This window comes from Lithobates pipiens, unplaced genomic scaffold (genome assembly GCF_037356315.1).
Source record: "Lithobates pipiens isolate NorthernLeopardFrog02 unplaced genomic scaffold, aLitPip1_a1.2 Scaffold_30, whole genome shotgun sequence".
In the NCBI taxonomy this organism is placed as follows: Eukaryota; Metazoa; Chordata; class Amphibia; order Anura; family Ranidae; genus Lithobates; species Lithobates pipiens.
The window spans coordinates 6,634,234-6,646,983 of NW_027507791.1; the positions used below are offsets into that span (position 1 = coordinate 6,634,234).

Sequence of the window (12,750 nt, forward strand, 5' to 3'; positions counted from 1 at the left end):
AGAAAAAGACATTGAAATCCATGCGTCCGGCACTCCTGCCTCAACTAACTGGAAATCGTTCACCAAACATAAATAATCACCATGCCATTGGTAGGCCAAAAAGTATATCTTACAAAGGTGGTGACCATCTCCTTTGTAAAAATTAATAGCTCTGCCTCGCGCCTCAGACGATGTCTTATGACAAAACGCGTAAGTTGGGACTTGGAACGCACTACTTCACTTCCGGTACTTCCGGCTTCTCTCAGTGCAGTCTGTGGAACGCAAGCCGTCCAGACCCCAAGAGTGTTTTGTTCACTTTGCTTTTTGGCATTTGGACTATCTGTAGCTCCCCACCTTTTATACTAGGCGTCTAAGCATTTTTAATTTTAAAATAAACACTACTTATTTTTACGGTGGTACGCTATGAGGGTCCGTTCTTTTTGCCAATTTCCATGTGGATGCCCAAACACCCCCAGTTCACAGCGGAGAGAGGAGGATACTAATAGTGGATCATTAGCTCTATTACCTTTACCAGCACCACACAACCTTCACCACACAGTTCACACAGCCTTTATCCTTTATTCACCATCCATGATAGTTCCAACATTCATAGAACAGTGCCATTTCTCTTTCTTTGATTCTAAATATTTTGGATTTCACTGTGTGAAATTTGTTTTAGGGAGGCAGCTGTTCGCATCACTACTAAGCGCAGAATTTTTGTTTAATTCTAATAGCTCTGCATGACTCCATTCATAAATATCCATATATGAACAAAAGCAGAAAACAATAGTGAAATCTTGCGTTAAATTAAAATTATAACTAAATGCAAATATGTTTTCTTAGTTTTGGAGAGTGTGGAGATAAATTGGAACACCTATTGTCTGTGCTCATGTTAGGTAGACTGATCCATTAGATTTGTCCTGATTACCATTATGTAAAAGAAAATCCCAAATTATGGTTTGTCCACTGAAAAGAAATACAGGGAACACTAGTTCTGGTGACCTGGGGGTCCTAATGGATTCCCTTAATTTGCAGGGATTTTCTTTCACTTCCTGTTTTGGTTATGGGACAGAAAGTGAAGGGGAATTTGTCCTAAGTGGGACACAGATGACAAAAAAAGAGAATGTAGACTTATCACCTTATCTTGGGTGATAAGATCTGTAATTTCCGGCAGACTAGGTCCAATGGTCTTCCCGATTGACTTTCGGCGGAGTTCCGGCAGACTTTCTGAATGAACAGACTTGGCCATACACAATCACACCAAAGTCAGACGGATTCGAACGTGATGACGTAAGACTGTATCAGAATTAGGAAGTTCATAGCCAGTAGCCAATAGCTGCCCTTTTTGTTTTCGTCCATCAGACTAGCATACAGACGAAACTGGGTTTGGCGGAAAAATTTGAAACATGTTCTATTTCTAAAGTCCGTCAGATTTTTGGACAGCAAAGGTCCAGACACAATCGAATTGTCCGACGGATTTGTTCCGTTGGACCTTTGCTGTCGAAAAGTTCAGGTCGTGTGTAAATCAGTGTGATGATGCATTTTGTGTTTCTGTTGAAGCGCCTTTTATCATGTGGCATTTTTGCATGTTGTAACATTTTGTCTGAGATTCAGGATTAGCGTTAGGGTTTACGTTAGTTAGGGTTATGTAAGAGCATAGGTGTGCACAGTCTATTTCATTAGGGTGTGCACCTTAAAGCTCAAACACATGCATGTGTATATATACTGACAGTGTCGGTAGAGCAGTGGGTGATGTCAGTACGGCAAAGATTGGTGTCAGTAGGGCAGTGAATGATGTCGCTAGCTTATGTCTTTTATTATTTTTTTACTAATTTTTTATGAGCCCCATTAGAGGGCTTTGCTGAAATATCAGGAGGTTTAAACAGGGGGAATTGGTGCCACACAGGGTGATTAGGATGTGCCCTGGTACGCCCGGCATACCCTGTGCGCACACCTATGAGTAATGATAATGATAAGGCACATGTGATAACAACGCTTCATGCTGGAAATGTGTGCCACTGAAACTCCCAGGATAAAGCAGAGTACACACAGGCCAAATGTTGGGAGACATCAGGCGGTTAAGAAAAAAAAAAAAAAAAAAGCTGCTGACATTCGACCTGTGTATGTTGGTCTGTCCAACATAAGCCAGCCATTCAGCCGGCTTCCAGCATGCATGTTCAGTCTGACATGCATGCTGTATAACCAGCAGATGGTTGACTCCCCATCTGCACTCTCCAGTGGCAGCCCATCCATTAGGGGTGCATGGGCACCGCCCCCCTATCCATGCGTTCCACCCCCTAATCTACATGCGGGGTGCCGGACGCATTAGATTCCAATGTTTTTTTTTTTCTTTTCTAAACACGTGATTAGAGCCTGGGACTCAAAAAAGGGTGGGCTCGGGGCACAGAGTGCAGCGCCCTGAGTGCTGGGTGCATTGTTCCCCCCTCCCAAAAAAAAACACCAACCACCACTGGTGCTCTCAGCCAATGGCAGAGAGTGCAATCAGAGTGCTTTGGTGGGGGGGGCGCCCCCCCCCCCCCCCCCCCCCGTGAGAACACAACAGCTCAGCAGGGAAGATTACTGTACTAATGTTGCATGGTTACTATGGTGGCTCCGACCGCAGCTCACAGTTCTTTTTTGTTCAACCGGGGTTGTACGAAAAAAAACTTGTAGTTTGTACCAGGCTTAAATCAAACATGCTAATTTACCAAAGTCAAACTCATATAAACCTCTCTCTTGTCAGTTCTAAATAATAACTGAGAGCATTCAAAATGTCCCAATTCAAAATCAGATGGCGAGTATTATTGAAAATATGTATGTTCAAAATGCTTCATCTGTTGGTCATAATGCAGTATTTTCCCCAATCACACATTCAAACTACAGAGTTTGATATAGCTCGACAACATTCGATTTTGCCCCATTTGCACAGAATGAATTTACATGCGGATGAATGAACAGCTTTGCAATTTATTTTATTTTTTAATAAATGCAACCCATAGTGTGAATGAACAATATGATCTAGGGCTGGGGAGTAGGTACCCTAAGGTGATGGATCATGCTTGATCCCCAAAGCACCACTGGAGCAAACCCCACCCCCACAAAATGTTCCTTTGTGATGGATCGTTGTGATAGTTGCATAGGTTCAGGGCCGTAGATAGGGGGGTACCAACAGTCCCCCTTACAGGGGCCTGGGCCAGTAGGGGGGCCCAGGCAACAGGGTGAATCATATGTGGGCAGGCAGGGTGACCGGTACAGCAGGATCGCAGTTACTGGAACCAATCCCCTGTATGGCTCTCTCTGCAGCATCAAGGGATCGTTTCTTGTAATTGCCCCCTCCCCGTTACACCAATCGGCCTCCCTGTGCACCATGTCCCCCTCTACCACCGCAGCGCTGCTGACTTCCCTCTTCTTCTTCCCACTGGCAACTGCAAGCACACAGTAGGATCCTTCAAGATTGAGAGTGGGGGAAGGGATAGGTTAATATTAGGGCTGCGGAAATTAACAATTAATTCCTCGATTAATCGTTAATTTTTTTCATCAATCAAAATTCTTTTGATCGGTACTCACCTCTTCACCACCTTCTGGGTCTTCAGGGAGTTCCGTCGGAGATACGGTGATGGACATCAAAGTCACCAGACTCCTCCCCCCTTCCCGAAGTGCCTCCATCTGCTAACGAAGGGAAGAGGGGAGGAGTCCGGTGATGTCAACGTTCTGATTGAACACAACGCGTACGGGGGATGGGTCTACGCATGACGTCACCCGCTGCTGCCCTACAGAACTAACATGATTGTCGGCTTTACATGCTGTGTTTTTATCATCTTTATGTGAGTAGTTTGTGTTTGAATATAAAAATGTAATCTTATACTTAAGCGATGAGCACTTAGCTCTTTTCTTTCTACCCATGACCTGGCGTCCTTGCTGAGATCTAAGGAGACTTGAGAGAAGTTTATGGTCCGTGTTAACCCTTTTTATACCCACTTGCATGACCACCTGTTTGCACAGGGGTCCATGCCATAAGGTGTGAGTGATAAGGCGGCCCCCGGATCCCGGCCCCCCACCCTATGTGAATGAGTATGGGGTACAATGTACCCCTACCCATTCACCTGCGGAAAAAAATGTAAAAAAACACAACACACAAGGGTTAAAATAGTTTATTGCACAGCTCCAGGGGTCTTCGGGGGTCTTCTCGCCGGACTCCTCCGCTATCTTCTGCTAGCTCTTTTACTAGCGGAGGAGCCCAGCTTTCTTTTTCGCCACCGCCCTCTTCTTCCGACTTCGGGGGTCTTGTCCCCCCTCTTCGGTTCTTCTTGCCGGGCCACCGCGCCTTCTTCTAGCTATTTTACAAGCGGTGGCCCGATCTTCTGTCGCCGCTGCAGCCGTCAACGTCTTCTGTTCTTCTCTTCTCTTCAGGTGATGTTGCGTCGTCGCCGTCTCTGCTCACAATGACAGGGACGCTGCGTGCAGCGACTTATATAGGGACATCCCGGATGATGTCCCCACCCATTATGATGTCACAGTCCCAGAGGATGCTGGGACTGTGACATCATAATGGACGGGGACATCATCCGGCGATGTCCCTATATAAGTCGCCGCACGCCACGTGTCCTGTCATTGGGACCGGAGACAGTGACGAGGCAACATCTCCAGAAGAGAAGAACCGAAGAGAAGTACAGAAGACAGCGGTGACAGAAGACCGGGCCACTGCTTGTAAAAGAGCTAGAAGAAGGCGCGGTGGTCCGACAAAAAGAACCGAAGAGGGGGACAAGACCCCCGAAGTCGGAAGAAGAGGGCGGCGAAGAAGAAAGCCGGGCTCCTCCGCTAGTGAAAGAGCAGAAGATAGCAGAGGAGTCCGGCAAGAAGACCCCGAAGACGGAAGAAGACCCCTGGAGCTGTACAATAAACTATTTTAACCCTTGTGTGTTGTGTTTTTTTTGTACATTTTTTTCACAGGTGATTGGGTAGGGGTACATTGTACCACATACTCATTCACATAGGGTGGGGGGCCGGGATCTGGGGGCCCCCTTATTAAAGGGGGCTCCCGGATTCCGATAAGCCCCCCACCCGCAGACCCTGACAACCAACGGCCAGGGTTGTCGGGAAGAGGCCCTTGTCCTCATCAACATGGGGACAAGGTGCTTTGGGGCACCCCCCCATGTTGAGGGCACGCGGCCTGGCACGGCTCAGGAGGGGGGGGGGGCGATCGCTCGTCCCCACCCCCTTTCCTGGCGGGCCGGGTAGCGTGCTCGGATAAGGGTCTGGTATGGATCTGGGGGGAACCCCCACGCCATTTTTTCGGCGTAGGGGCTTCCCCTTAAAATCCATACCAGACCTAAGGGCCTGGTATGCTCTCGGGGGGGGGGGGGGGGGGGGACCCATGCCGTTTTTTTTTTCTTAATTTGGCGTGGAGTTCCCCCTTGAGAGCTCATCTCTGATTGGCCACGGCAAAAGTCGTCTGGCCTGGGGCGACTTAAAGTCGTGTCCAAGTTGGATCCAAAAGTCGTGTTGAAAGTCGTGTTGCCCCTGTGTGAACCGACCCTCAGGAACTGAGTAATGGTTTTCGGTACTATTCTTCACACCCAGGGCCGTCTTTAATATTGATTGTACCCTGGGCAAAAATTTTCTTGGGCCCCCCCCCCAATTCAATTTTACTCCCACCTGCTCTGAGACATAAATAAAATAAATAGCAGCTAGACTTAAAGTCAGTTTACTATATCAGAGCAGGCAGCAATTGTGATTGGTTGCCATGGGTACAGCATATCATTAATGCTTACTGACTGGTTGCTAGAGGTTACAGCAAATGATTTATGCTTGCTACTTGGTTGCTAGAGATTACTGTACAGTATTACTGCTCACTGATTGCTAGAGGTTACATCACATCATCTCCTCATTGCAGGGGGCATGATATACATATGAATGCCACCTTTATTTACATATCAATGTCGCCGTCCACAGCTATTTACTTATAAATGCTGCCGCTATTTACATATGAATGCTGGTTATTTACATGGAAATACAGGGTCTGCAGGTGAGTCATCTGTACACAACAATAAGGTAGAGCTGTGCAGCATTAGTACCAGCGCTTCACACTGAGATATTGGGACACAGCACAGGACTAAAACTTCAAAGGACAAGGGAATTTAAACTGGGATAGTTGGCAAGTATGAGGCAGCTGCTTTGGGCCTCACAGCAATGACAGGGTCCAGGGCAGCTGCCCATTTTGCCCTGCCTTAAAGACGGCCCTGTTCACACCAAGGACAAATGTAAATGCTGAAGTTTTCCATATGGTTCATTCACACATGCTTTGCTCTTTGAAGAGCGATGCATGTTCAAATCACTCTTTAGAGGGCATATGACAGGTGGTGAGGAGAGTTGTATCACCTCCTCACTGCCTACTTTAACCCCTTGGACCTGGCACTAGCAACTGCATGCAACAGGGGGTATTATTCCTGCCGCAACCATGAAACAAACATCATGGCCGTGGCATGTGTACACCCCTGGCCGCTGCCTCTGCAGCTAAAGCTGGTAGTGGCTGGAGGGTGAAAAAAGCATGGCTCAACTGTGGGATTTTACTGCCTACCAACCTCATGTGTGAATGATCCTTAATGGTCTCTTTTTTTTTACAAACAGCATGGTGGTTTATTGAGAATACAAGAAGAACAAAAAGATAATATGCAGACATTGGTCAGTGCAAAGATCATGACAGTGGGATAGTAGGAATATGTGCAGTGTGTGCGGCAGGGGGGACGCGCAGGTCCCAAGCACATCAAAATGAGCAATGAACTAAAAGAAATAAAATATAAAACCAAAATAGTGCAAACATAAATAGCCATGAGACCCAGACCAGAAGGCGAATTCCAGGAGACACTTCAGCAGGGGATCACAAATAGCAGCATTGTGAAATCATCATTGCACAGCGCGGCGCCGGCCCCCCCCAGGTCAAGTACACAGGAGCACCCATCCCTATAAGGGAGGCTCATCACAGGTAGCAGCCTCATTCAACCATACATCCCAGACTTTAGCATATTTAGCATGACAGCCCCTATGGGCATACAGTTCTTTCTTGTATGGGAGTACCTGATTAATCGCAGCCACCCATTCCTGAAACTTGGGGGGCTGGACTTGTAGCCACCTTCTCGCCACCAGTAGCCTAGCCAGAAGCAAAGACTCATGTAAAAAAATCTTGTGGTACTTGTCCGAGTCCGGATCAGGGAAAATTCCCAAAAGGCACTGCTTGGGGCACAGCGTCAAAGGAGACCCCATTTTATCATGGATAAATCCAACAATTTGGGACCAGAAACACTGGATCACCGGGCAAGACCACAAGATATGAAAAAAAGTGCTTTGTAAACTACCACACCTGGGGCAGAGGGGACTGTACTCTGGTTTATATTTAGCAATGCGTGCCGGTGTCAAATAGGTTCTATGTAAGATATTGAGGTGAGTGAAGCGATCCGAGAGTTTAGGCGAGACCTTTTTTCCAGCATCCAGGGCTTCCTCCCACTCATCATCCTCAAGTTCTCCAACATCCTCCAACCATCTCCCCCTAAGGGCCTCTGTCATAACAATCGCTGGGGGTCTGATCAAAAGGTTGTATATACTAGAAATCAATTTACGTGGATCTTGCCCCAAGAGCACGTCCACCACCGCCAGGCTGCCCACCCCAGGCGAAGATTGCCCGAATTGTGTCTGGAGAGCATGGCGAAGCTGGAGGTACCTGTAGAGCATTGAATTCGGGAGTGCAAACTCCTCCTTGAGCTCCTGAAACGATTTCAAGACCCGACCTCGATATAAATCGGAAAGGAATCTAATTCCATGTATGAGCCAAATCGAGTATCCCGGGAGTAGACGCAGTTCGTCCAAACCGGGGTTATCCCAAAGCGGGGTGTGGGAGTGGGTCTCAGGAAAAGCTAGCTTCCTACCAACCACCTCCCAGACCCTGCAATATGCATAAAGGAGTCCCCTGCGGTTCCCCCGAAGTGCCGCTGAGGCGCAGGCTCTAAATATCACCTGGAAGGGATGGGTAATGGAGTATCCACGCCTGGGGCAAAGAAGTGTTAAGTACCTATCCCTGTCCTGTTTATCTAGGTGGTAAAAGTGGGACACCTAGGCCGCCAGGTAGTACAAGGCAAAGTCCGGCAGGGCCGCCCCCCCCAGATCCCCAGGGCACTTCAATGCTTGCCACGATAATTTATGTCGCTGTGAGCCCCAAATAAAGGAATTGAGTAGGGCTTCTATGGATTTAAACAGTCGTAGAGGTAAATAAACAGGGGAGTGCCAAAACACATATAAAAACCCGGGTAGAATAATCATTTTTACAAGGTTTATTCGCCCCAGAACGCCCAGAGGGAGCTTGGCCCACGCCTTGATTCTAACCTTAAGGGATGCCACCAGGGGATCTATATTTAGCCTGGTGTAATCCTCAGGGGTTCTAGTGACATAAATACCTAAATATTTTATCTTACTCACCCTCAGGAGGGGAGCGGATGCCTCCACCTCGGAGGGGACCCCCAGATCCATGGGCAAAATTTGGGATTTCTCCCAGTTGATCTTGAGCCCTGAGTATGCTCCAAATAGTTGGATCGTCTCAAGAGCTGCCCGGAGGGAGGGGCCTGTATCCGCCAGATACAGCAACATATCATCTGCATACAGGCTAATCCTCTCCTCCAGGCTGCCACATTTAAGCCCCCTAATACCAGAGTGTCCCCTGAGAGCCGCCGCGAGCGGTTCCACCGCTATGGCATACAACAATGGGGACAAGGGGCAGCCCTGTCTGGTACCCCGAGAAAGAGGGAAAGGGGACGACACCCGCCCATTAACCAAGATCCTGGCACAAGGGCCGCTGTACAGAAGGCGTATCCATTTAATAAAGCGAGGTCCGAAGCCAAGGCGCCGAAGACAGCTCCACAAATACCTCCACTCCACTGAATCGAACGCCTTGGCTGCGTCCAGAGACACCACCGCTCTAGTTCCTATCAGATCATGGTCCGCTTGCAGATTCATGTGCAGCCGACGCAAATTGTAAGCCGTGTTTTTAGATGGCATAAACCCCGTCTGGTCGGGATGGATCAGATCTAGGATAATCGCGTTCAGACGGGTAGCCAGGACCTTGGCCAGGATCTTGATGTCCAACTGGAGTAAGGAAATGGGCCGATAAGACTCGGGGAGCTCCAAGTCTTTCCCGGGCTTGGGGATTAGGACTATATAAGCCTCACACATTGAGGGGGGGAGAGATTCTGACTCGAATATATGAGAGAATAATTCTTGCAACCTAGGGGTCAGGGTATCAGCATAATGTAGATAGAATTCAAGGGGGAGCCCGTCCGAACCAGGAGCTTTGGACTTGTTCAGCAGGGACATCGCCTCCGCGATATCATCAGTACTAATAGGGGCCTCTAAAAGGGCCACCTGAGCCGACGTAATTGAGGGCAAGTCAAGGGTTGCGAGGAGCCCGTCCACCTCGTCTCCAGTAGCGGTGGTCGTCGAGGAGTACAATGATGCATAAAATGTTTTAAACTCCTCCGCCACCGCATCAGGGTCAGTAATCAGCGTGCCGTTAGAGCCCCGCAAGGAGACCACCGTGGGAGGCCGTTGATCCATGTGCGCCAAGTAGGCCAACAGGCGACCAGCACGCTCCCCACATTCATACACCCTCTGCTTGACATGGAACATGTTCCTCTCCGCCCGCTCAATATGCAAGCCATTCACCACTCTGGATTGCAGCTTGAGAAAATCAGCCCTACTCGGGGATGGGTCCTCAGCAAATTCGCGTTCAGCAATAGACAACTGGTGCTCCGCCCGAAGCAACGCCTCCGCAGACGAACGACGATATTGCGAAATTTGGTGCGCCATAAACGACCGGGCATGTGTTTTAAACGAGTCCCAGACCAGCGTGAAAGGGGCCGTACCTCGATTCGCAGCAAAAAATAAGTCCCACTCCGACCCCGCCTCCTCCAATCCGGGGGTCACCCCCAACCAAAAAGGGTTTAATTTCCAAGAGTAGGATTGCGGAGGGCCCGGGAGACGTAGCACGACCCAATATGGGGCGTGATCCGAGAGCACCCGTGGGTTAAATCCCACTTCCGCCAGATAGGGAAGAAGGGGGCGGGAAATAAAAATAAAATCAATCCTAGACATAGTAGAATACGACGCCGAAAAACAGGAATATTGTTTAGCCGTAGGGAAACTATGCCGCCAGGTGTCCACCAGAGCTAGCTCCAGAAAAAACCTGCCAAACCTAGTAAGCCCCGGCGACAGTACAGGTGGGGGAGTCAACACAAGTCTATCCAGTTCTCTATGTGCAACATTGTTGAAGTCCCCCAGCCATACCGCCGGGACAGTAGGGAATTGGGCCATAAACGCCATTCCCTCGTTGAGGACAGTAAACTGAAAGGGGGGAGGAACATATATAGCCAAAAGAAGAAGTTCTTTGCCATTAACCCGGGCATGTAAAAAGAGAAACCTCCCCTCAGGATCAGACTTGAGCAGGAGAAGCAGGAATTGCACTGACTTGGACACCATCAGCGCCACACCCCTGGAGTAAGTAGAGAATGGGGCCTGGTATACCCAGCCCACCCAGGGCTTCTTAAGTGTGAGTAGTAGGTGGCCAGTAAGATGGGTCTCCACCAAGACAATTATGTCTGCCTTCTGAGCCCTGAGATAGGTCAGGACCGCGCTGCGCTTCTGTTTCGCCCTGATCCCCCGAACATTCCAAGTAAGGCATTTCAGGTCACCCATTGCAGAAAACTCATATACTTGCCATGATATAGGAACCAGCGCCCCCACCCGCCACCCACCACCCAACGGGGAGTCAGCAGATTACCCAGCCCACTGTCACTTATATATAACGACCAACATTTGATTGTCTTGAAATAGCAAAAATCATACCACCATAGAAAACTTAACCAACTGAACATAGGTACAGAATTAAAATAACATGCACCGGGCCGTTCGGCGCGGCCCCAACCCGACCAAGAGGTCAAAGCCTGGGGCCGACTCCGCCCGGCCCGGGGAAACCAAGCTTCAAACCCGAGCCCGCAAACCTGCGGGTCACGGAACCCTATGTAGGGCCCGATTAAATGTAAAACTATCGTGACGGTTAAACTCTGAAGACCCAGCAACACCGCGAGGAGCATGGTCACCGGGTGCAGCCACGGATGGTCAGACGGCCGCGGAGGGCACCTTGCAGGCCACCGTCCCCCGACCGTCTGGGGTACCATGGAAACTCAGAGTCCGCTGGATGGATAAAAAACAGTCAGTAGGCATTCAGTTAAAGGATCCCCTTGGACAGGAAGACCAATAAACTTGGAAGGGAGCGGCCAATGCAACATGGAGGTGGGAAGGGACATGCAGAGGGGGGCCGCGGGGGAGAAGGGGCCCAGGAGAGAGGCCGGGGAGAAGCACCAGGGGTGCGGGATGGGAACCGGAGGGGGAAGGAGTCTCTAGTCTATCAGCATAACAAATCTCCGGACCAGGGCATCATGCCACCGTAAACAGTGGGGCGGCAATACAGTACAGTACCTTGCCAAAGAGCAAACGTAGTCCAGGAGCAGGATCCATGTCACTTCACCCCCCTAGCTCTCCATTAAACACATCGCCCCGTCAGCCAACAACATCGCAAGGAGCTAAGCCGCATCTCGCCGCGGTGCCGCCCGATTCTCCAGCCAGCCGAACACCGCCTCCGGGGTATCAAAGAAATGGGCCCTGTCCTCTCCCGCAACCCGGAGCCGAGCCGGAAAGAGCATGGCATAGGAGTAATGGCGTATGCGCAGCTGGCGCTTGGCTTCAGTGAAGAGAGCTCTTTTCTTTTGAACCTCGGCCGAGAAATCCGGGAAGACCTTGATCTCGGTGTTGTGGTAAGGAATGTTGCCCTTCAATCGCACCAAACGCAGGGTGGCATCTCTATCCCGAAAGTTCAAAAACTTCGCAATGAAGGTCCTGGGGGGAGCCCCCTGCGGAGGAGGTTTTGCAGGCATACGGTGGGCCCTTTCCACCGCGAAAGAGGAAGAGAACTCTGCACGGCCAAAGGAGGAGGTAAGTAGTTGTTCCAGAAACGCGGGAGGATCGTTGCCCTCCTCACCCTCGGGCAGGCCGACAAAGCGTAGGTTGCACCTTCTTAAGCGGTTCTCCATATCATCCTGTTTCGCCAGGACCGTGGAGAGCTGGTGCTGTAGGCGCTCAGTGATCGTCTGGAGCGGGGGCAGGTCATCCTCCACGCGGCTGATTCTTGTCTCCGTCTCGGTCACCCGTTCCCGTAGTTTCTGCACATCCTGCCGGAGGAGGGAGACATCCACCTTTACCTCCTCGATTTTCCCCATGAGGGCACTCTTGCAGTCCAGGATAGCTTCCAAAACTCGTGCATCAGGGTCAGGTGCGGCGGAGGAGGAAGGAGGAGAAGCGCCCTCCGCCGCCATGTTGCCTTTCTCCGCGTGGCGGAATTTAGCCAGCTTGGCCGCCGCTTCTAGCTTCGCTTTAGACGGAGACATGTCCCCTGCGTGTCTGGGGTGTACAGGGCTTCGTAGCAGCGTGAGTAGTAGCGAGAAATAGCCTCAGGATAGAAGTACACGGATAACAATCCAGCGGAGCTCACTCACAATGCTCCTCACGCCATGCCGGTCCAGGCCACGCCCCCCTTAATGGTCTCTTTATTAAATTGTCCTTAATGTATAGGGATGTATGTTGCTTAACAGTGTGAGGACATGTTTCTTTAGCACCCAAGGCAAAAAGGCAAAAAAGGTCCCCCCACCTCAATTAGGTGTTAACTAGCTAAACATC

At 49.9% G+C, this 12,750-nt stretch overlaps 1 protein-coding gene across 2 annotated transcripts in view; it reads right to left on the minus strand.

Annotated features, from left to right (window-relative positions):
* TSHR (thyroid stimulating hormone receptor) overlaps window positions 1–12,750 on the minus strand; it is a 172,659-nt gene that overhangs the window by 119,484 nt on the left and 40,425 nt on the right. The gene's annotated exons all lie outside the window — the stretch shown is intronic.